Below are 24,099 nucleotides of genomic sequence, written 5' to 3'. Positions count from 1 at the left end.
AAGTTATTCACTACACTTTGGATGGTGTGTCAATACACCCAGTCACTACAAAGACACAGGCATCCTTCCTAACCCAGAGAGGAAGGAAACCACTCAGGGATTTCAACATGAGGCCAATGGTGACTTTAAAACAGCAGGGAGGATGTGATAGGAGAAAACTGAGTAGGGTATGGAACAACAACATTGTAGTTACTCCACAATACTAACCTAGATGACAGAGTGAAAAGAAGGAAGCCTGTACAGAATACAACTCTTCCAAAACATGAATCCTGCTGGCAATAAGGCATTAAAGTAAAATTAGAAAAAATATGGACAAAAAAATGACTTTGTCCTTAATACAAAACATTGTGTTTGGGGCAAATCCAACAACACATCACTGAGTAACTCTCTTCATATTTTCAAGCATGGTGGTGGATGCATCATGTTGTGTGTATGCTTGTAATTGTTAAGGACTAGGGAGTTGTTTTAGGATCAAAATAAATAGAATATAGCAAAACACAGGCAAAATCCTAGACGAAAACTTGGCTGTCTGCTTTCCAACAGACACTGGGAGACAAATCAGCAGGACAATAACCTAAAACGCAAGGCCAAATATACACTGGAGTTGCTTACCAAGACAACATTACATGTTCCTGAGTGGCCTAGTTAGTTTCGACTTAAAATTGCCTTAAGATCTATGGCAAGACTTGAAAAAGACTGTCGAGCAATGATCAACAACCAACTTGACTGAGCTTGAAGATTTCTTAAAATAATAATATGTAAATATTGTACAAGCCAGGTATTCAACAAAATGTTGAATAATTCAAGGGACATGAATACTTTCTGAAGGAACTGTATGTGACAGAATTAAGTGAATGAGTAATGATCTTTTAGAACCACACTGTGTACGAGATGGGAGTTTCTATATGTCTTGTCAGAACAAAGTGAATTCATATATAGTGTGCACACAGAGATCAGCTAGTTACGATACACAACATCCTCACATGTACAGATGAAACCTCAATGGGGACACAACATGGCTGTTCCACTTTATTCCCTGAGCTGAATACTATCAGTAGGCCTGCCATGCAGTCGCTGTTATTTCCCTCTGACAGACACGTGTCAAAAGGTCATTCGTTTATATACTGTAGGTGGGATTAGGAGGCTGGATCCCAACATAACAGTTTCTCTGGGAAGAAATCCCTAAGGAAAAATATAATTCCCCAGATCATTCTTGGCCGGCAGGAATCTCCCACTTTGATAAGCTATCATGAGCTGGTTCTGCTCTCCATCAGTGTCTATATGTGCTCGCCCGACTCCCTCACTCCTCCACTCCTCATTCTGCGCTTCATTGAGGAGCGGCAGCATCAATACTGTTTCCTCTCCTCCCTCCTGAAGTCTCAGAAAAGGTGAGTTCTTACAGGAAATCAATAGGGAATTCCAACTCAAATTGAAAATTTTAAACAACTCTGAACTCATCCAAAGAATTTCAAGCCAGTGATGTTCTTTCATTTTGCTGCTCTGTGTGTCATGTCAATTCAATATTTACTAATGTCCCTATTTCTTTCAATAGCATCCAATCATATAAGAAGGTTTTGACTTATTCTGGGTAATATTCAGTGTTTACAGAATATACTTCCAGAGGGGAAGTACTGGAACCGAAATGGCCTTGATGTCCAATACCTTGAAGACAGAAAGCTAATATAGCAGAGAAAGATAAATGTGTTTACTCCTGAGCAAAATAAGACCAGGGTAATCAAATACTTTAGAGATTAGGAGGGCTAGATTGTTGTCTTCTTGAACAATAGGCATGATTGTATCCATTTGGTATGCCTGGGTTTCTCTCAGGAATGTGTGGTGATGTGTTGTGTTATTGTGTTATATGAAAACAATTAGGCGCCTGAACTGCTGCTGACATCATCATAGAACACAAATGGATAATGGGAGTGCGGCTCCAGAAATAACTACATGTGTAATAAATTGGGTCTAGTGGAAAGCAAGCAGATGGATAATGATATGACTTCTGAGTGCTAGAGAATGTTTTCACTCATCAAGAAAAAATTGTTCCTTATTAGAAAAGACAAGACACACTATATGTCCTAAACAGGGAAGTCTGCACTACAATTTCCCCCTGGGGTCTCCATTGGGAAAGACATCACTCAGAAATACACTGCTACAAGGAGGAAGATTCAGAACTTTGATAATCACAACACACACACACACAGGGTGGGGCATAAATACATATTTGATGAGGACTAAAAAAGTATTAGTTAGATAGTTTAAAAAAAAAAGCCAACCTCAACAACGGAAAGTAAATATCCTTTCAGATTCCATACCTGAACATAGTCACACCAAGATGATTTCTGGGAGAATGAGACACTGGCTGCCTCTTGACTCTAATCATTATGAATTCAGTTTCAAGCTCACGGGAGGTGCAGCATAATTTCAGTAGGCAGATATGAGAAATGGTGAAAGCTGGAGGAGTAATTATCCTGGCTTTGCTTTCGGACTGATCTTGGCCGTCAATATCCACAGTAAAAGGATGGAGGTCACAGTCACACTCATAAATGGTCAGAGCACTGAAGGTCCCTGGGATCCACATGCTCCAAGTATCTCTATGGACAAAATAGGGCAAAGTAGTTTGAAATTCGATATTTGAAGGATAAACATATTGATGCAGCCTCAGAGTCTCGACATAGGTTGTTCCACCTGGACCTATCTACCATCCGAGAAGATACTGAAGTCATGTAGTTACTGAAGGGATGTACAGATGTAGGATCTTAATTTGAGCCAATTTGCTACAGCAGAAAAATAATCCTGCAGCAACAGGATATGTCAATTATTTATGTGGGTTATGAATAATCAACATTTTTGTAGGGGTCGATGCATTTTTCATTTAGGGCAAATCAAGTCTGAAATTTTGCTGTGCGGGAAATTTCTCAGCAACAAAAGAATGATCATATTAAGATCCTACATTTGTAGGAATGGAGTTTAAAGGGGCAATCTGGGATTGATACATCCAGTTTTGGACTTGTGAATTAATAATATATAGCCATTGATTCTTAAAGAACATAATGTATAAATGCCTCATGAGCTTAGAACTGTATTCCATGGATACCAAATCTTGTTTTTTCAGTTGATGGTTCAACAAATAATGTAATGTAAGGTATATTCATGTAACAATCACTATTAAATAAACAAAAGCAACATTATGTTGAACAAAAAATATTCAACCCAGGGAAAAATCAGTTAACATACTAATAGGCAAATTCTCATTATCTGATCCGCAGCAATATTATAGCCTATGTGTTTTGCTACTGGTGGTGGTCATACTTTATACTGTAGAAATAACTTCACAGAGATAGAGTCCATGATGAACTAGCACTGTGGCCTTTACAGCCTGAGCCTGAAGCAATAATGGCTAGTGAACAGAAGATCCACTTTAATTCAATATTGCCCTCTGTGATAAGAGGTCAAGCTTATATTTTATTGGGATACACACACATACAGTGACACACACACACACACACAGTTATCGGCAGCCAGGTCTATATTTTGCTGCCTGTCCATCAAGCAGCAGAACTATAAAAAGTGTTATTATTGCAGCAGGCCATCTTCTGATTAAACTGATAAAGGATCCTTGTAATCACAGTAAATGTCCATCAATATTTTGTTTAGTGCTCAATTGCGATTCACTGATCCACTGCCCATTCTTAGGAACATACTGTTCTCTGAAAGAGGATAACTGGTAGAAGACCCTGGGTGTCACACCCTGACCTTAGAGAGCCTTTTTATGTCTCTATTTGGTTTGGTCAGGGTGTGATTTGTGTGGGCATTCTATGTTCTTTATTTCTTTGTTTCTGGCCGAGTGTGGTTCCCAATCAGAGGCAGCTGTCTATCGTTGTCTCTGATTGGGGATCATACTTCCGCAGCCCTTTTCCCTGTGTGGGATCTTGTTCTTTGTTTGTGTGCAGGTAGTTTGCACAACGAAGCTGTTTGGTCGTTGTATTCTTTATTGTTTTGTCTTTTCTAAAGTTTCACTTCGTTAATAGATTATGTGGAACTCAAAGAACGCTGCTCCTTGGTCTCATCCTTTCGACGGCCATTACACTGGGATAGTTTTTCTAGTGCTGTATTGTCTCGTAAGCCACCGCAAATTTCCCAACATTATTACTTCATATCAAATACATGCCAACAAAAACTGGAAGATCCTGGAATAATCTTGTTTTTCTTGTGTTGTTGGACTTGTTAGCCTATACCTTCAGAAAGTGCCTTCAGAAAGTATTCATGCCCCTTGACTTATTCCACCATTTGTTGTGTTATGGATTTAATCATTTTTTTCTTCACCCATCTACACACAATACCCCATAATGACAAACTATTATATAATTATATAAAAAATATAATTTTTAACAATTTTGCAAGTTAACCGAAAATGAAATACAGAAATATCCATCTTACATAAGTATTCACACTCCTGAGTCAATACATGTTATAATCACCTTTGGCAGCGATGTGGATATGGGTATGTCTAACATCTTTGCACACCTGGATTGTACAATATTTGCACATTATTCTTTTAAAAATTCTTCATGCTCTGTCAAGTTGATTGTTGATCATCGCTAGACAGCCATTTTCAAGTCTTGCCATAAATTATCAAGCCAATTTAAGTCAAAACTGTAACTAGGCCACTTAGGAACATTCAATGTCATCTTGGGAAGCAACTCCAGTGTATATTTCTGTTTTAGGTTATTGTCCTACTGAACGGTGAATTTGTCTCCCAGTGTCTGTTGGAAAGCAGACTGAACCAAGTTTTCCTCTAGGATTTTGCCTGTGCTTAGCTCTATTCTGTTTCTTTTTATCACAAAAATGTCCCTAGTCTTTGCCAATGACAAGCATACCGATAACATGATACATCCACCACCATGCTTGAAAATATAAAGTGTTGTGTTTCCCCCCCAAAATAACTCTTTGTAGTCAGGACAAAGTTAATTTGTTTGCCACATTTTTTGCAGTTTTACTTTTGCTCCTCTTTGCAAACATGTATGTTTTGTTTTATTTTTATTCTGTACAGGCTTTCTTCTTTTCACTCTGCCATTTAGGTTAGTATTGTGAAGTAACTACAATGTTGTTGATCCATTGTAACGATATGCGCTGAGAGTCGGGAAGCAGGTTCAGGGAGTGAGCATTTTAATAAATAAACGGAACATAATGCAAAACAAGAAACACTAACAGCACACAGACATGAAGCTGAAACAATAACGCCTGCGGAAGGAACCAAAGGGAGTGACATATATTGGGAAGTTAATCAGTGATGGAGTCCAGGTGAGTCTGATGACAGTTGTGCGCCATAACGAGCAGCCTGGTGACCTAGAGGCCGGAGAGAGAGCACACATGATAGTACCCCCTCCTCTACGCGCAGGATGCAAACCAAAATGATGATCCCGGGAATCAGGAGCAGGCCGATTACCTCTGCTGAGGCGCGGGCAACCTGTCAGTCCAGCTGAGGCACGGGAGCAGGGCGATCAAGAGCGCCGGAGAGAGCATACATGACAGTACCCCCTCCCCGGGGCGTTCGGGCTCCAGCCACAGGACGCCAACCAAAGGGATGATCCTGGGGATCAGGAGCGGACTGGTCAGCTCTGCTGATGTGCAGGAACCTGATAGTCCAGCTGAGGCAGGGGAGCCTGGCAATCCGGCTGAGGCATGAGAGCCTGACGAGCCAGTGGAAGCAGGGGGAGCCTGGCGATCAGGAGAAGGCATGAAAGCCTGATGAGCCGGCTGTAGCAGGGGAGCCTGGCAATCTGGATGAGGCATGAGAGCTTGACGAATCGGCGGAGGCAGGGGAGCTTGGTGATCTGTCTGAGGCATAAAAGCCTGTAGTGGCTCTCGGACCCGTCATCATTCCCAACAAAACAAAAAACAAAAAAACACTCCCTGATGCTTCCCTTAGGTGAGGCGTCATTCTGTAACAATATGCGCTGAGAGTCGGGAAGCAGGTTCAGGGAGTGAGTATATTAATAAAATAAACAGAACATAATGCAAAACACGAAACACTAACAGCACACAGACATGAAACTGAAACAGAAACAATGACGCCTAGGGAAGGAACCAAAGGGAGTGACATATATAGGGAAGGTAATCAGGGAAGTGATGGAGTCCAGGTGAGTATGATGACGTGCAGGTGCACACACCTGATGTTGACAGGTGTGCACCATAACAAGCAGCCTAGTGACCTAGAGGCCGGAGAGCGAGCACATGTGACATCCATGCTTAGTTTTCTCCTATCACAGCCATTAAACTCTGTAACTGTTTTAAAGTAGCCTTTGGCCTCATGCTGAAATCCCTGAGTGGTTTGCTTCTTCTCCGGCAACTGAGTTAGGAAGGAGCCTGTATCTTTGTAGCGACTGGGTGTATTGATACCAGAGGTCGGACCAAGTCATTGTTTTACAAGTCACAAGTAACTCTCAACTCTCAAGACCCGCCAGCCCATAGCGATCGACTATCGAAGATTGCTATGGGTCGCAATCGGGCGATGTAGGCTTGTACACAATTGCCCAACCAACACACACACACACACACACACACACACACACACACACACACACACACACACACACACACACACACACACACACACACACACACACACACACACACACACACACACACACACACACACCCTCTCTCTCTCTCTGTGTGATTACAGTATGCTAACATATATCAATGGTTTTAGGAACAGCAGTAACATCAGGCAGTTGCAATGGTGTCATCAAAGCAAAGGGGTGGCTACTTTGAAGAATCGCAAATATAAAATATATTTTGATTTGTTTAACATTTTTTTGGTTACTAGATGATTCCATATGTGTTATTTCATAGTTTGATGTCTTTACTATCATTCTACAATGAATAAAATAGTAAAAATAAAGGAAATAACTGTAATGAGTAGGTGTGTCCAAACCTTTGACTGGTACTGTATATACAGTGCCTTGCAAAAGTATTCATCCCTCTTGGAGTTTTTCCTATATTGTTGCATTACAACCTGTAACTTAAATTGATTTGGGGGGATTTCATGTAATGGACATACACAAAATTGTCCAAATTGGTGAAGTGAAAAAAATAAAAAAAATAAAAACTGAAAGGTGCATATGTATTCAGGCACTTTGCTATGAAACCCCAAATAAGATCTGGTGCAACCAATTACCTTCAGAAGTCATATAATTAGTTAAATAAAGTCCACCTGTGTGCAATCTAAGTGTCACATGATCTGTTACATGATCTCAGTATATATACACCTGTTCTGAAAGGCCCCAGAGCCTGCAACACCACTAAGCAAGGGGCACCACCAAGCAAGCGACACCACAAAGACCAAGGAGCTCTCCAAACAGGTCAGGGACAGGGTTGTGGAGAAGTACAGATCAGGGTTGGGTTATAAAAAATATCTGAAACTTTGAACATCCCACAGAGCACCATTGAATCCATTATTAAAACATGGAATGAATATGGCACCACAACAAACCTGCCAAGAGAGGGCCACCCACCAAAACTCACGGACCAGGCAAGGAGGGCATTAATCAGAGAGGCAACAATAACCCTGAAGGAGCTGCAAAGCGGAGATTTTTTTTAACCTTTATTTAACTAGGCAAGTCAGTTAAGAACAAATTCTTATTTTCAATGACGGCCTAGGAACAGTGGGTTAACTGCATGTTCAGGGGCAGAACGACAGATTTGTACCTTGTTAACTCGAGGGTTGAAACTTGCAACCTTCCAGTTACAAGTTCAACACTCTAACCACTAGGCTACCCTGCCGCCTCCAGATTGGAGTATCTGTTCATGGGACCACTTTAAGCCGTACACTCAACAGAGCTGGGCTTTACTGAAGAGTAGCCAGAAAAAAGCCATTGCTCAAAGAAAAAAATAAGCAAACATGTTTGGTGTTCGCCAAAAGGCATGTGGGAGACACACCAAACATATGGAAGAAGGTACTCTGGTTAGATGAGACTAAAATTTAGCTTTTTGGCTATCAAGGAAAAAGCTATGGCTGGTGCAAACCCAACACCTCTCATCACCCCGAGAACCCTATCCCCACAGTGAAGCATGGTGTTGGCAGCATCATGCTGTGGGGATGTATTTCATCGGGAGGGACTGGGAAACTGGTCAGAATTGAAGGAATGATGGATGACACTAAATAGAGGGAAGTTCTTGAGGGAAACCTGTTTCAGTCTTCCAGAGATTTGAGACCTGGACGGAGGTTCATCTTCCAGCAGGAAAATGACACAAAAGATCCTGCTAAAGCAACACTTGAGTGGTTTAAGGGGAAACATTTAAACGTCTTGGAATTGGCAAGTCAACACCCAGACCTCAATCCAATTGAGAATCTGTGTTACGACTTAAAGAGTGGCTAGATGTGCCAAGCTTATAGAGACATACCCCAAGAGACTTGCAGCTGTAATTGCTGCAAAAGGTGCCTCTACAACGTATTTGGGGGGGGGTGAATAGTTGTACACACTCAAGTTTTTAGATTTTTTGTTTTATTTCTTATTTTGCATCTAAAAAGTGGTAGGCATGTTGTGTAAATCAAATAATACATCCCTCAAAAAAAATAAAAAAAAATTAATGGTTGTAAGGCAACAAAATAGGAAAAATGCCAAGGGGGTGAATACTTTCGCAAATAACTGTCTGTACTTTAGGTCTTGTGTGGCTCAGTTGGTAGCACATAATGCTTGCAAGACCAGCATTGTGGGTTCAAATCACATGGGAGAATGAAAATGTATGCACTCACTCTATAATAATTTATATATTTTGGCATAACCTACTGCAGTTAAATATTTCCTCATATAAAATAACACAACACATTTATTCTGTGATAAAATTACATTTGAATGATGTACAGTGGGGTCTGAAAGTTTTGACACCCTTGATAAAGATTAGCAAAAAGGAAATTTATACTGAGCTATATTGTATGCTCCAAAAAAAGGGAAATTATGTTTTATACTAGTACAAATTGCAGAAATAAATACATTTTGTTTAATCAGTAATACAAAAAAAGGTAGGTTGTTTCGCAATACTATTCAGTGCTTCACCTTGCGAGCATAACAGCACTGAGCCTTTATCTAAATGTTTTATGAGTTGGAGAACACATTGGAAAGGATCTTAGACCATTTCTCCATACAGAATCGTTCCAGATCCTTGATATCTTTTGTCTGCGCTTATGGACTGTCCTCTTCAATTCAAACCACAGGCTTTCAATGGGTTTCAAGTCCTGAGACTGTGATGGCCATTGCACAATGTTGATTTTGTGGCCAGTTAACTTCGCGATTTTCTTTTTTACCTAGCAGGGTCTTGTAGATGACATGGAGCCAGTGGGTTTGGCGATGAGTATAAAGCGAGGGCCAGCCAACGAGAGCGTACAGGTCGAAGTGGTGGGTAGTATATGGGACCTTGGTGACAAAACAGATGCCACTGTGATAGACTGCATCCAATTTATTGACTAGGGTATTGGAGGCTATTTTGTAAATGACATCGCCGAAGTCGAGGATCGGTAGGATGGTCAGTTTTACGAGGGTATGTTTGGCAGCATGAGTGAAGGATGCTTTGTTGCGAAATAGGAAGCCAATTCTAGATTTAACTTTGGATTGGAGATGTTTGATGTGATTCAAGAAGGAGGGTTTACAGTCTAACCAGACACCTAGGTATTTGTAGTTGTCCACATATTCTAAGTCAGAACCGTCCAGAGTAGTGACGCTGGACGGGTGGGCAAGTGCAGGCAGCGATCGGTTGAAGAGCATGCATTTAGTTTTACTTGTATTTAAGAGCAGTTGGAGGCCACGGAAGGAGAGTTGTATGGCATTGAAGCTCGTCTGATGTTGTTAACACAGTGTCCAAAGAAGGGCCAGATGTATACAGAATGGTGTTGTCTGCGTAGAGGTGGATCAGAGACTCACCAGCAGCAAGAGCGAAATGAGAATAGATTAGCAGAAAATAACCTTCCACGGGTCCTAGGGCCCTTGTCAAAGCAGAGAAGTTGAGCCTCGCGCTTCTACGCTCTTAGTTGTTGTGGAAATTGACCCACTGAAATCTACACTCAGCGATATGACATAAACAGCATAGTGGGTACATTTCCACAACAACTAAGAGAGTTGAAGCGCTAGTGTCACGTTCTGACCTTTATTTCCTTTGTTTTGTCATTATTTAGTATGGTCAGGGCGTGAGTTGGGGTGGGCAGTCTATGTTTGTTTTTCTATGATTTGGGTATTTCTATGTTTCGGCCTAGTATGGTTCTCAATCAGAGGCAGGTGTCATTAGTTGTCTCTGATTGAGAATCATACTTAGGTAGCCTGGGTTTCACTGTGTGTTTGTGGGTGATTGTTTCTGTCTCTGTGTTAGTTTGCACCAGTATAGGCTGTTATTGTTTTTGTACTGTTCGTGTTCTTTTTTCAATAAACATGAATCTCAATAGCCACGCTGCATTTTGGTCCTCCTCTCCTTCGACTAAAGAAAACCGTTACAGCTCGGCTCAACTTTTCCACTGCTTTGGTCCCATAGCTACTGTACCACGCTCTAACAGCTAGAGCCAAACCTGAACGCATGCACAGATACTGTGTGTGACTGTGTGAGAGTGAAGTCTTGCATCTCGCTCATCTCAATATCTGCAGTGCTGTAAGTGGCAACATCATTAGCTGAGTCTACCTTTAAGGTCAACGGCATCATGAACTGTACCAAGAACACTTAGCCAAAAACCTGGTTGCCTATGCCAGGAGGATGAAACTTGGCTGCAAGTGGATCTTCCAGCAGTACACAAACCCCAATTTGTTTCACATTTTCGTTTTTTCACCAGAAATGATTGCTTATGTATATTCTCATGTGTGTGTAAAATATTAGTGTTCTCAAATGTTTTATTCACAGATTTTGTGTATTAAAATGTTTGTTTTTTGCTAAATGCTATACACTGAGTGTACAAAACAATAAGAACACCTTCCGAATATTGTTTTGCCCTTTTTGCCTCAATTTGTCAGAGCATGGACTCTACAAGGTGTCGAAAGTGTTCCACAGGGATGCTGGCCCATGTTGACTACAACGCTTCCCACAGTTGTGTCAAGTTAGCTGGATGTCCTTTGGGTGGTGGAACATTCTTCAAAAACCCAGCAAAGTTGCAGTTCTTGACTCAAATTGGTGCATCTGGCACCTACTACCATACCCTGTTCAAAGACACTTATATTTTGTCTTGACCATTCACCCTCTGAATGTGCGACAGGTAGCCTAATGGTTAAGATCGTTGTGCCAGTAACCGAAAGGTTGCTGGTTGGAATCCCTGTGTCACGCCTTGACCATAGAGAGCTTTTTATTCTCTATGTTGGTTAGGTCGGGGTGTGATTTAAGGGTGGGTTATCTTGGTGAATTATATTTATATGTTGGCCTAGTATGGTTCCCAATCAGAGGCAGTTGTTTATCGTTGTCTCTGATTGGGGATCATATTTAGGTAGCCATTTTCCCATTGTGCTTTGTGGGATCTTGTCTATGTATTGTTGCCTGTGAGCATTATATTAGCTTCACGATTCATTTGCTTGTTTTGTTGTTTTGTTCTTTAAAGTTTTCTATTCCAAAAATAAAGGATGGAAACATACCACGCTGCATCTTGGTCCACTCCTTATAACGATAGTGACACCCTGGTTGAAAAAAATCTGTCAATGTGCCCTTGAACAAGGCACTTAACCGTAAATGCTCCTGTAAATCGCTCTGGATAATAGCGTCTGCTAAATGACTCAAATGTAAATTAGTGTGGCACATACACAATCCATATCTCAAGGCTTAAAGATCCTTCTTTAATAACCTACCTCCTCCCTTTCATCTACACTGATTAAAGTGGATTTAGCAAGTCATATCAGTAAGGGATCATAGACTGACCAGGTGAAGCTATGTCATGGAAAGAGCAAGTTTTTTTAACGTTTTGTACATCCATTGTTTAGCTGGAATGGGGTGTTTGTATACTGTATTTTACTGTGTAATATCATTGTCTTAGCTAGCTATCTTAAGTAAGTGTAAGTGTATAAAATGTGAAATGACTAAAATGTTTAACATTTTAACATGTTTAACAGATCTCATATTACTGTATTGATTAATTCTTTACAAAACATTTTGTAATAGCAGTACTATATATTTCTCTGAGAGTGAGGTGGATTTATAGTGTTTTTCAAAGAAACATGATTATTTGTCTCTGAAAGTGATGCATTTGTTTGAAATCTGTTTGTCATTAAATAACCCCATGCAATGAGTAGATAGTTTTAAAACACACCAATCACTTTCATAATATCTTGAAACAATTCAATCTAATTTACCAACATTTCTGAAAATGGATATAGCGTTTTGGAAAGAAAGTCTTCAAATGGTTAATTGGCCACAAAATCAAACTTTTGCAATGGCAATCTCAGTCTCCAGACTTGAAACCCAATCAAAACCTGTGGATTGAAATGAAGATCCTTGATATCCTTCGTCTGCACTTATGGACTATAAGTGCAGACGAAGGATATCACGGATCTGGAAAGATTATCTATGGAAGAATGGTTAAGATCCCTTCCAATGTGTTCTCCAACTGATAAAACCTTTGAGAAAAATGCTCTGTGCCATTATCCTTGCAAGGTGAGGTATTAAAAGATACTGAAAACAGGGATGTTCATTTTGAGCCCCACCTTTTTGAGAAAAAATATTATCACTTGTCAAACAAAATCTGTTTCTCTGAGCAACTGAATTAGATATAAAATATATCAATCAAAAAATTGAGCAAACATTATAGCTTAGTATTTGAATGATTTATGTTTATTATTTCTCATCTTTATCAAGGGTGTTAATAATTTCAGACCCCACTGTATGTGTTATTCAATGTCTATATATTCTCACGGTAATTATTACCAATCCCCTGCTCTGTTCTGGATCTGGGATCTGAGGGTTCATTACAGGTGCACAGTCAGAGGTATGGAGAATGAAAGGCTGGATCAGCTCATCAAAGTCATGCACACATTTCAATGAAGCAAACACTGCAGACAAACATCTGTGAGGGAAAGGAAGGTGTTTCTCTGAGAGCAGGCAACTTCAATTAATGTGACCCGCAATAAAAATAAAAGAGTGCTCTGTCATTGTAATCGAGCCAGATAAAACCAGTCTCATATAAAATAAGAAAAATTCAATTTTCTCTACAGGAGGAAATGATCGTTGTCTATGATTAAGACAGAAAAAGGACAGCGAGGGTGAAGGTTCTCCGAAAAAATCTAATAGCAATAAAATGAAAAACCTAGTCCTGAATCTTGTCTCTCTGCACCAGTGATATTTTTAATTAAAAAGTTCCAAAGGTAAACATTGCCAGATCTTTTGGGAAAGTGGCAGTAACACAGTAAGATGCTATGTTGAAACTGAGCTATAATACTTTTCCATTCCATTTCAGGATATACAGTATGAATAGAATGAGCACAAGTCTGAACATTGCTGTACGGTCAACAGACTACAGGAGTTGTGGCTGAGGCCAAAGTTCATCCAGCCCAGATATGGCAACAGAACCAGGAGGCAGACTTAGGCTCCACATAATGTAAATCTAGTAGGCTAGTGACGGAGGAAGCAGTCAGTGAGCAGCCCAGCCCTGGGGCATAGTGACAAGCCCATACGGAGGTCTGTCCAAACCAGTCAGAGAGAGTCAGGACACATGCTCGTCGCAGGGAGGAGGGTTTCTCAGCCTGTGGGCTGTTCCCAGGGAACTGCTCATCTCCTGGATGATGCCTCCACTTCACAAACTGCAGGCTAAACAGGTGTGGGAGCGTGGTCCAGAATGGGAGATAATATAAAAAATTAAACATCCGTAACACGTACAGTCAAAAGTTTGGACACACCTACTCATTCAAGGCTTTTTCTATATTTGTACTATTTTCTACATTGTAGAATGACTGTGAAGACATCAAGACTATGAAGTAACCAAAAAAGTGTTAAACAAATCAAAACATTTTATATTTTGAGATTCTTCAAAGTAGCCACCATTTGAATACTTCACAGAGTTCAAGTAAAAGACACATCTCAACATCAACTGTTCAGAAGAGACTGTGTGAATCAGGCCTTCATGGTCAAATTGCTGCAAAAAGACCACTACTAAAGGATACCAATAAAAAGAAGAGACTTGCGTGGGCCAAGAAACACGAGCAACAGACATTAGACTGGTGGAAATCTTTGGTCTTATGAGTCCAAATTGGAGGATTTGTTTTGTTTTAACACTTGTTTGCTTACTACATGATTCCATACGTGTTATTTCATAGTTTTGATGTCTTCGCTATTATTCTACAATGTAGAAAATAGTACAAATAAAGAAAACCCTTGAATGAGTAGGTGTGTCCAAACTTTTGACTGGTACTGTATGTTGCTCTCATACTGTCACTAATTACATGTTTACAGCATAATCACTTAGTGCTTAGCTGCAAAAGCACTTTAGAAAAACCCTCTCTCATATTGATGATGGTGGTGACCATTGCAGGAGCTTCAATTTCTCTCACAGCACACTCCACTGTTTCAGGCACCATAGCTGCATCTCACACATCATAGCTACTTGTTTGGTTGAAGATTAGCATCAGAAACCCACTGAAATTTCACCTTTACCCCTGATTAGCGACGCTGTAACGTGTGAAGTGGTGGCCGCTTTGTGCTTAAATGTAAAGCCCTTATGCTAATAATGGTGGCAGCCGTGTACCAAGGAAACTGAGGGGACTTGCACCTGTCAATAATAATAACACTCATATCCAGACCTGGCGGCCCTGCTGCAGACAAACACACACACACACACACACACACACATAATCAGAACACACATCTACTGCAGCCAGCCCACACTGATCACACAGACATGAGGACTCCTTGACATTTGGTTATATATCTACCGACCTTTGAAGAAGGTCATTTACATTGTATTCTAAGGAGGTCAAGATCAAGAGTCACCAATACTATTGAATTGACCCTGTGACCTCAAATTATGATGACACTTACGGGTAAGGACAAGAGGACACTCAGAGGTTACTTCAGAATGTACCATTTTAGGGTTAGAATTTATTCACACATTTAGTTAACAGTAAAATGAGTGCGACATGATTGTCATGTTGGGTTGGTGGTCGAGAGATGTGTTGTTGCATAGCTCCAATAGTCCCACTCTAACTGGCCAAGTTCCAATACCAATTATTACAGCAATTTAATGGATGAATCACTTCACTCGCTACACAAACAACAACCGAGGAGTAATTTCAACTGGATGAGTCTGTCCACTTTATACATAGTCCGTCACTATGATGTGCTTTCTATTTGCTGTTATTCATAATGGATCAATAAAATTAGGATAATTCCAATGTAGTAAAAGTTTGGCATGTTTTGTTTTACGTCATAGAAAACAGTTTAAGTATCTCTGGTTGTTTTGTTCTATGTTGTGAGAAATAAATAAATAAATCAACCTTGGAGACACACACACACACACACACACACACACACACACACACACAATTAATACAATGAACAAACTCAGAAGAAAAGTGAAAGTGTTTATTTTAGAGGAGAATGACATGCTTCAGTAGAAATAAGTAATTAGTCATTTTACGTTCTCTGTAGGTAATTACCTACTGTGTTAATATTGACATCAAAGCAGTTTCATACAGTTGTTTGGATAGTGGATAGTCACAATGCAACACAAAGCAAAGTTAATTATACTTACACTGTTGTTTAACTAACCAGATAGGTCATGTGTGATTGGGGACAGAAGTTGACTGAACTTGAATTTTGAAGCCCTCAGGGGTTTATATACCACAAACCTCTCAACATGTTATTTCAATTTAAGATCTCACACGCTGTGATGCATGCATATTGCTTTTTATTTATTTCGATTTCATTATGCATAATCTTATGCAATATCCCCTAATTCCATGTCAACACCATGTCATTGTAGCTCCAAACAGTCAGGGACTGTGTGGAGCTACAATGACATGCAAGGACAAAACCTTTCCCTCAACGTGATCAAGACAAAGGAGATGATTGTGAACTACAGGAAAAGGAGGACTGAGCACGCACCCATTCTCATCGACAGAGTTGTAGTGGAGCAAGTTGAGAGCTTCAAGTTCCTTGACATCCACATCACCAACAAACTAACATGGTCCAAGCTTCCTGCCATCCAGGACCTCTATACCAGGCGATGTCAGTGGAAGGGCCTAAAAATTGTCAAAGGCTCCAGCCACCCTACATGTAGTTCTCTCTGCTACCACACTGCACGCGGTACCGGATCACCAAGTCATCCCCCCACCATGTATAATATCTATGCATAGCAACTTCAATAACGCAATTACCTCAATTACCTCAACACCGGTGCCCCGCACATTGACACATTGACTCTGTACCTGTACCCCCTGTATATAGCCCCACTAAAGTTATTTACTGCTGCTCTTTAATTATTTGTTATTGTTCTCTTACTTTTGGGGGGGATTTTCTTAAAACTGCATTGTTGGTTCATTTAAGGGCTTTTAAGTAAGCATTTCACTGTAAGGTCTACCAACACCTATTGTATTTGGCGCATGTGACAAATACATTTGATTTGATTTGTAAATTAGTTTCAGTTTGACTGCCCAGAGCGGGGTCTAGTAGACTAGAGGGGGGTCCAGTTCAGCCCACTACTTTGCCCCTTAGGACCACCGTAGCGCTCAGATATCTGAGATGAGATTACTTTATATTGCCTACTAGGTTTTATCACCATCCATCCACCTTTGCAAATGATGTAGCCTAGTTGCAATTATTCAAATGGTCTCCTGTATCTACCTGTATTACTACTGCACCCAGGGCCGTCTTAAGGCTATTTCAATTACTCTCTCTGGCATACATCCCCCTTGATTGGCAACGAATTGAAGATGTGTGCCAGAGGCAATACTGTATCTTTGGATATGAATCAGGCCTGGTAAATACCTCTCTCTCTCCCCTGGCTGGAAGGATGGTGAATTTCCCCTCATTCAACCACTGATTGAGATGAAACAGCCAAAGGACATAAACATCAGATACTGCCAGACCTTGGTCCTCTCATCAAGCCACATCTGTTCGCCATCCCATTGCTAAAATTGTCCCTAAAATTGTTCAAAAAGTGTTGCTTTCCAAACTACAGGGTCGGTCCACCCACAAGTATACACTCCCTCCCATTTCACCCCCAACAGACACACTTATCCAATCGATTCAGGCCATGGTGATGTTGTCATGGCAACCATGCCATCCTTTTTCTTGACGTCTCTGTGACAACCCCAGCTAGGCTACTCTAGGCGGTGGCAGACCTTCATGGCACCTTCCCTTCCAGAGGCTGTAGCAGTCACACACACACACACACACACACACAAACAGGGATCTTCACCAGCAGCGTTGCTAGCTGTCTGGTTGATATATAAATAGGTAATTATCTGACTTGTGTGAGCCGGAGAGGAGAAAGGCAGCCAAAGCACCACTTGGCCAGCCTAAAACTAAACCTTCCTCTCAGCACAGGAATATTAATTGCTTCTGTAGTCAGTGCCCGGGAGTCTTTGTATTCTTGCATTCAGTTATTTCCTCACCAAATAGCCCAAATAAGGTAATCTCCTACTCTTCCTTTATACATCCTCCCATTGATTGTTTACTTCTTTTAACAAGGTTAACATTTGAGGGTGTTTTCATCTCACACATTAATTGAGCCCCTAAAGTGACAGTGTAGTGAATGCATATTATTCTGCCTCTCTCTCAGTCTCGGTCTCTGCTGCTCTTGTGATGAGTTGTTCCTCTTTGTATTATCCTCCTGGCCAGAAAGGGATCTGCCTGTCTGTGGTGCCTGGGTGCCCCCTATAGGGCTCTGCACCGAAGTAGTCCATAGGTTCTAGTTCATCTCGCAAATAAATTGTTATACAGGTCTCACGGCTCAACGCCATTCTACTTCTCTCATTCTAGTCACATCTTCACTACTATAATAGGTAAATAATCTCATGAAATAGTCTAATCAACTATACTGCAATAGGGGCTTTATCAGAATTGTACAGAGAATTTGATATTCTATCCCTTATTCTATGACCTTTTAATATTGCCTTAGCCGAGATGCTTGAGATATCTGGACAAAGATTAAGGACAAAGAAGAATGTCTGGTCGGTTTAAACAGAAAAGTATACTTTTGCTACCTTGAAATCTAACAGAGGTACAGACAGGCAAGGATTGGGTAAATTAGAGGTATTCAGACACTGGGAGGCTGATAGAAAAACTTTCTTCATTCTCAAAACCTTTTAACAATAACAGCAATAATGTCGAACAAAGAAAGAAAAATGTTTCTATCAACTTCCATTTGTCCTCCAACAGTGGCTGAATAGCTGTCACCTCTTCGGTATGGTCGAGAAACGCTGGCTGACTGATTGGTAACAAATGATCCTGCTTCAGGCAGCTTAGCTCAGCTTACTGCAGCAGCACAGCTGAAATAGCCTGCAGTCAGTGGCCTCTATTCAAAGGGACAATTGTAATCGGGAGGACTAGAGAGGCGACTGTCTGAAGATGAATTTCCTCTGGCCTCCACTCAAGCTTTGCAGCAACAGTTGACATTTTCTGAGAAATAAGGCATGTTTAAATTTGAGCCACTAATTAGTGCTGTACTGTATGTTGTGTCGGCTGATATTGTACTTCAGAGCCATATATAAATAAGAGAGAATTCTGTAGGCCTAAGCCTGAAGTAATAATGCAGTCTAGTCACATACAGTATAATGTGCATAGAAACTGCAAACACTCTCAGTTCAAGGACTGCTTTTGTCACAGTGTCCTGTATAAATGGGACCACAGTATTTCTTTCTAAGGATTTGTAAGTATGCAAATTGTGTTATATATATTCAGAAAGCCTGGTGAGAGAGTGTCCCCACAATGAGAGAAACGCCAGAGAAGTGGGTCCCTGATGATTAAGAGCTTCATCTTTCCCCAGGCGACTCTCTCTCTCTGTCTCCAGAGACACATCACATTCCTGATCGTTTCCAGGGTCTAATGCTGCTGCTGTGGACCTCATACGGATGAGAGAGAGACCAGGCACCTCTGGATGGATCTGGCCTTATTTATCTTACAGATGAGTTTATCATAAAGCTTCTAGACGTCTTACTGCAAAGCTGCTAGTACAGCAGAGGGAGGGAGCTGCTATGTTGCTGGGAGGCAGCTTCATGCTGTAGCTCTGTTTTCATAAACTTGCTGTAGCTACTAGCTAGTATCCACCAGACTGCTTAATCTTTGTTCCAAAGGCAGAAACTACACAAAGTGTTTGACTGAGCATACCTCTCAAAGAAACACTACACTAATCATATTTGATCCACTATGATTTCATCTCACTGCCTATAAAAAAATCATATCTCTGTGATGAAAAGGCCGTATTTCTGTTTTATTTTTAGTAGAAGAAAAACAAGTTCCTATCTCCACTAATTAGCTAACACAGGAGCTCAGAGAGAGAAAAAAGAAAATAGCTTGAATTGTCCTCTCCTCTGAGTCTGGTGTAATTAGCACCTTTTCTTCAAACCACACAACATCACAGGTTTCCTAAATAGTTGTTTCTCTGCACCCAGTGGATTTCTCGACTCTCGCCTTCTATGGAGTGACCTATATGTAAAAGAAAGGTCAAGCGTGAGACAGAAAGCAGATGAGAGAAACACAGGGAAGGGAGAGAGAGAAACACAAAGGCAAAGGCAGACCCACACCAACTCACCAATCCACACTCAGATTCACTCAAGCAGGAAATGGAAGAAAAAAATCTTTGGTTTTCCCCCATGAGAATTCACCTCCTCACAGTTACATGTCAGAGCTGGTAGGTGCACGTAGGGTGTGGGATCCTCCACTAATTTTAGCGAGATCAAAGCCCAATTACCAACCAAAGAGAATATTTAGAGCCGTGCACTACCAATGACATTATTATGTTTTCCTATTCTACCTAGTAAACAAGATAGTAGCTTTACCTCTGTGGGTTGTGCTTAGAGATTTAGTTACTGAATCTGCCTTTACAAGCTACTGCTTGTGTTGCCTCAGCCTGTGAGATCCTGCTGGTTTGCTATAGTAAATTCAATAGTTTAATGGGAAATCAAAACGTAACTTTCTACATTTACCAGAGGCTCTTATCCAGAGTGATCAGGGTTAAGTGCCTTGCTCAAAAGGTACATCCACAGATGTTTCACCTAGTCATCCCGGGGATTCAAACAAGCACACTTTTGGTTACTGGCCCAATGCTCTTGGTTACCCTTGGTTGTTTAGTTTAACTCTTCATTTGGTACACTGTGGGGGAGTAGTAACTTACCATTTCTGAGCACCTCCAAGACGTATGATACCAACTAATGGTCTAGTATATACTTGAGACAGAAATTAAAGTAGAGAGGACTGGTGGGCGGAATCCGCACAGTCTAGCAATCCAAAGGTTGTATGTTTGAGTCAAGTCGGGGAGACAACTGTAGCATTTTAGCTAACCCTTATTTGAAAAAATAACCCAAATCACCTAACCTGCTACCTAAATTCACCAAACTGTTGTGATTAGTTCTCCCAGTAATTCTACTTTGCTGTTATGGTGTTACTGTACAGCGTTGTACGAGATCTTCAGTTTCTTGGCAATTTCTCACATGGAATAGCCTTAATTTCTCAGAACAAGAATAGACTGACAAGTTTCAGAAGAAAGTTATTTGTTTCCGGCCATTTTGAGCCTGTAATCAAACCCACAAATGCTGATGCTCCCTATACTCAACTAGTCTAAAGAAGGCCAGTTTAATTGCTTCTTTAATCAGACAACAGTTTTCAGCTGTGCTAACATAATTGCAAAAGGGCTTTCTGATCAATTAGCCTTTTAAAATTATAAACTTGGATTAGCTAACACAACATTATTTTACCTTTATTTAACGAGGCAACTCAGTTAAGAACAAATTCTTATTTTCAATGACGGCCTAGTCATTGGGTTAACTGCCTGATCAGGGGCAGAACAACAGAGTTGTACCTTGTCAGCTCGGGGGTTTGAACTTGCAACCTTTCGGTTACTAGACCAACACTCTAAACACTAGGCCACCCTGCCAGACAACATGCCATTGGAACACAGGAGTGATTTGCTGATAATGGGCCTCTGTACACCTATGTAGATATTCCATTTAAAAAATCAGCCATTTCCATCTACAATATTAATTTACAACATTAACAATATCTACACTGTATTTCTGATCAATTTGATGTTATTTTAATGGGGAAAAAATGTTTTTCTTTCAAAAACAAGGACATTTCTATGTAACCCCAAACTTTTGAATGGTAGTGTATGTTTTACTCATCTGAAGAGATGAGCGAGAGGAAGATTTTATGAAGATGGACAACTTGTTTGCCATAGGAGTGGCTTCAGATTGGGTACAGTTTTTACATCACCAATGAAATAGGCCCATATGCATTCAAAGATGTGTCTAACTCTTTATAAGACATGACTAATGTTAGAAAATATGTTTGCCCTTCAAATGCAAACAGAGAGATGTTTACCTAGCAAATATTTATTGAAACAGATCGAGGACATTGATATCTGAAATAAAAGACACATTTATATTTTCTGAAATTATCTTTCCGTTTCTCCATAACAGTCTTTGATCATGTGGCTTTGATGCTGAGTGTACACATTGATGTTTACAATCGCAGAAAGCTTCTGCAATAAACATTGAAACTTGTTGTACCTGTACTACCTTATATCTTACAGTGAAAACGAAGAATAACAAATGTGCAATGAAATAATCATGCGTTCTGCCTCCCCAAAATTCCTTCCTTGATCAATGTGTAATTTCTCTGGAATTCCAAACCCACAGAACATTATATCAAAGAGTTAGTCTGGTATGTTGGTGTATGTTGTAAAATATAATAAACTAAAGTAGAGTGCCACGTACATGTTTTAATTTCTTGTCCTGAAACACAACGTTTTATCAAAAACGAGATAAACCACATTGACAGTACAAAGCATCTTACTTATCGACAACTGGAGGCCAGTTGACGCTTAATTTCAGAGAATTCACACATGCACTCTTCTTAGTGAACTTTGACCACATATGCACTCCTCTGAGTGACCTCTGCCATATCCATTAATCAGTTTTGCCATGGTCAACCACCAATGTCACCTTTCCTCCCCTTGTGTGACACCCCAGCTACCCAGACCACAGCTGTGGGACCTCAAATTTCATGGAGGCAATATGTCACGATCATAAATAACTAGTTCTAACTCCATCGAGGCACCATGCAACATAGGCCAACTACAGCATCTGTCAGAAATAAATTCTTCAAACCCACGGCAGTACCTCAATGAGGTAGTGAACAGTGAATCCCAACGTTTTAGACTGTCCTTCTAACACCAAAAGGTATTATGGTAATAATGGTACAAATAACCTCTCTCTGAAAAAGCATCAAAGTCATTTAAAAAAAGAGTTCCTGGATACAATATGTTTTGCTGTTTGTGTTTTTAATCGAAACTAACTTCTCATCTAAACCCATGTTATTCAACAACCTCAGGTCTCCTGGCGCTCCCTCGACTACAGAGATTTTGGGTTCTGTGTCCCACTCTTACCTCTTTAGTGTTCTTCTCCCTTTGATAGAACAAACTTTCCATTACTTTTAGATCCCATTACCTTCAGTCCTTGGCCAAACCCCAGCTAAAAACAGAAAGCCCATGACATTCATTACTTCCTCTCGGTGTTCACCAATGCTCAACGGAAATGTAACTTAGGAACTGTAACTCAGACTGCAAAGCAGTGAGTAATCACTATAACTTGTCTTAAGAGGGCTCTAACTAAACATGAGCCATACAAGGCCCGGAATCCTTTCTTCAGTCTCAGGGAAAACGATAAACAGACTTGACAAGATGCTAAAGCACATTGGTCCTTTTCGCATTTTCTTGAACACAATTTGACACCCATGTCACAATTAAATTATGTTTAGAGGGCAATTAAAAATAGATAGAACATGTTTCTTAATCTCTGTTTTATAGAATTAAATAATTTCCTTGCAGGCTTGTTGTAACATCATAATAACATGACAGATTCTGAGTTCTTCTTCAAATCAAATCAAATTTTATTGGTCACATGCACGTGATTAACAGATGTTACTGCGGGTGTAGCGAAATGCTTAATGCCTTTCTCTTCTTGCAAAGATTTAAAAACAGGAGCCTAAGAACACATGTCAAACGTCAGAACAGCTTGCATCCCTCAATGCTTGAATAGATCACATCTAATGAAATTGTATGTGCTGTACCTGATCATAAAGGGGGAGTTTTACTGTAAGTGTACTATAATATGAAGCAATATGTCTCAAAGACTACTCAAAGAAAAATAACTGAATGAGATGAACAAAAAAAAGTAGAAATACGTTCAATGACCTTGCACGTGGAGCAGTGTGTGGGGCAAGCATTGGAAGAGGTATCAGTTCAAGCAGAAGCAATTGCAGGAGTAATAACTGGTAGCAGACATGAAAGGTCTCAACCACAGGCACACACGGACGCACATACACAAGCTTATTAAGCCTGATCTTTATGATAATAATGATGATAATTACTTGGTCAAGTTGTTTCCAAACATGCAAATGTATAATCATGTATGTATTATCATGGCTATAAAAAGACAAAATCTGCAAAAGAAAATACTCCACAAATGTTATTTATTTAATATGCAGGCAACCATGTAGAGGAACTTATAAGAACACTTCTCTGTACATGCCGCCTGGAATCCCTAATCATAGTTAATACCGCTTAGCATCTGTAGAACTGTGAAACCGGATATCATCTCCCAACATGAAAAGAAAGACAAATTAATTTGGATGTTAATGCATATGTCATGAATAACAGACTTAAAATTATTTGCCACTGCTGTTTAGTTATGCCAAATAGTCATTCATTAAATTACTTTCATAGTGTTTGTTTTGACTTAATGAGTGGAATTTATAATCTTCATGATCACAAAGCTACAATGTTGTCAGCCAACCCAAGACATAATAATATATATATACACAGTGGGGCAAAAAAGTATTTAGTCAGCCACCAATTGTGCAAGTTCTCCCACTTAAAAAGATGAGAGAGGCCTGTAATTTTCATCATAGGTACACTTCAAATATTAC

Source organism: Oncorhynchus masou, chromosome 29 (genome assembly GCF_036934945.1).
Source record: "Oncorhynchus masou masou isolate Uvic2021 chromosome 29, UVic_Omas_1.1, whole genome shotgun sequence".
In the NCBI taxonomy this organism is placed as follows: Eukaryota; Metazoa; Chordata; class Actinopteri; order Salmoniformes; family Salmonidae; genus Oncorhynchus; species Oncorhynchus masou.
The sequence above is the reverse complement of the archived record's forward strand: the minus strand, read 5'-3'. Positions refer to the sequence as shown.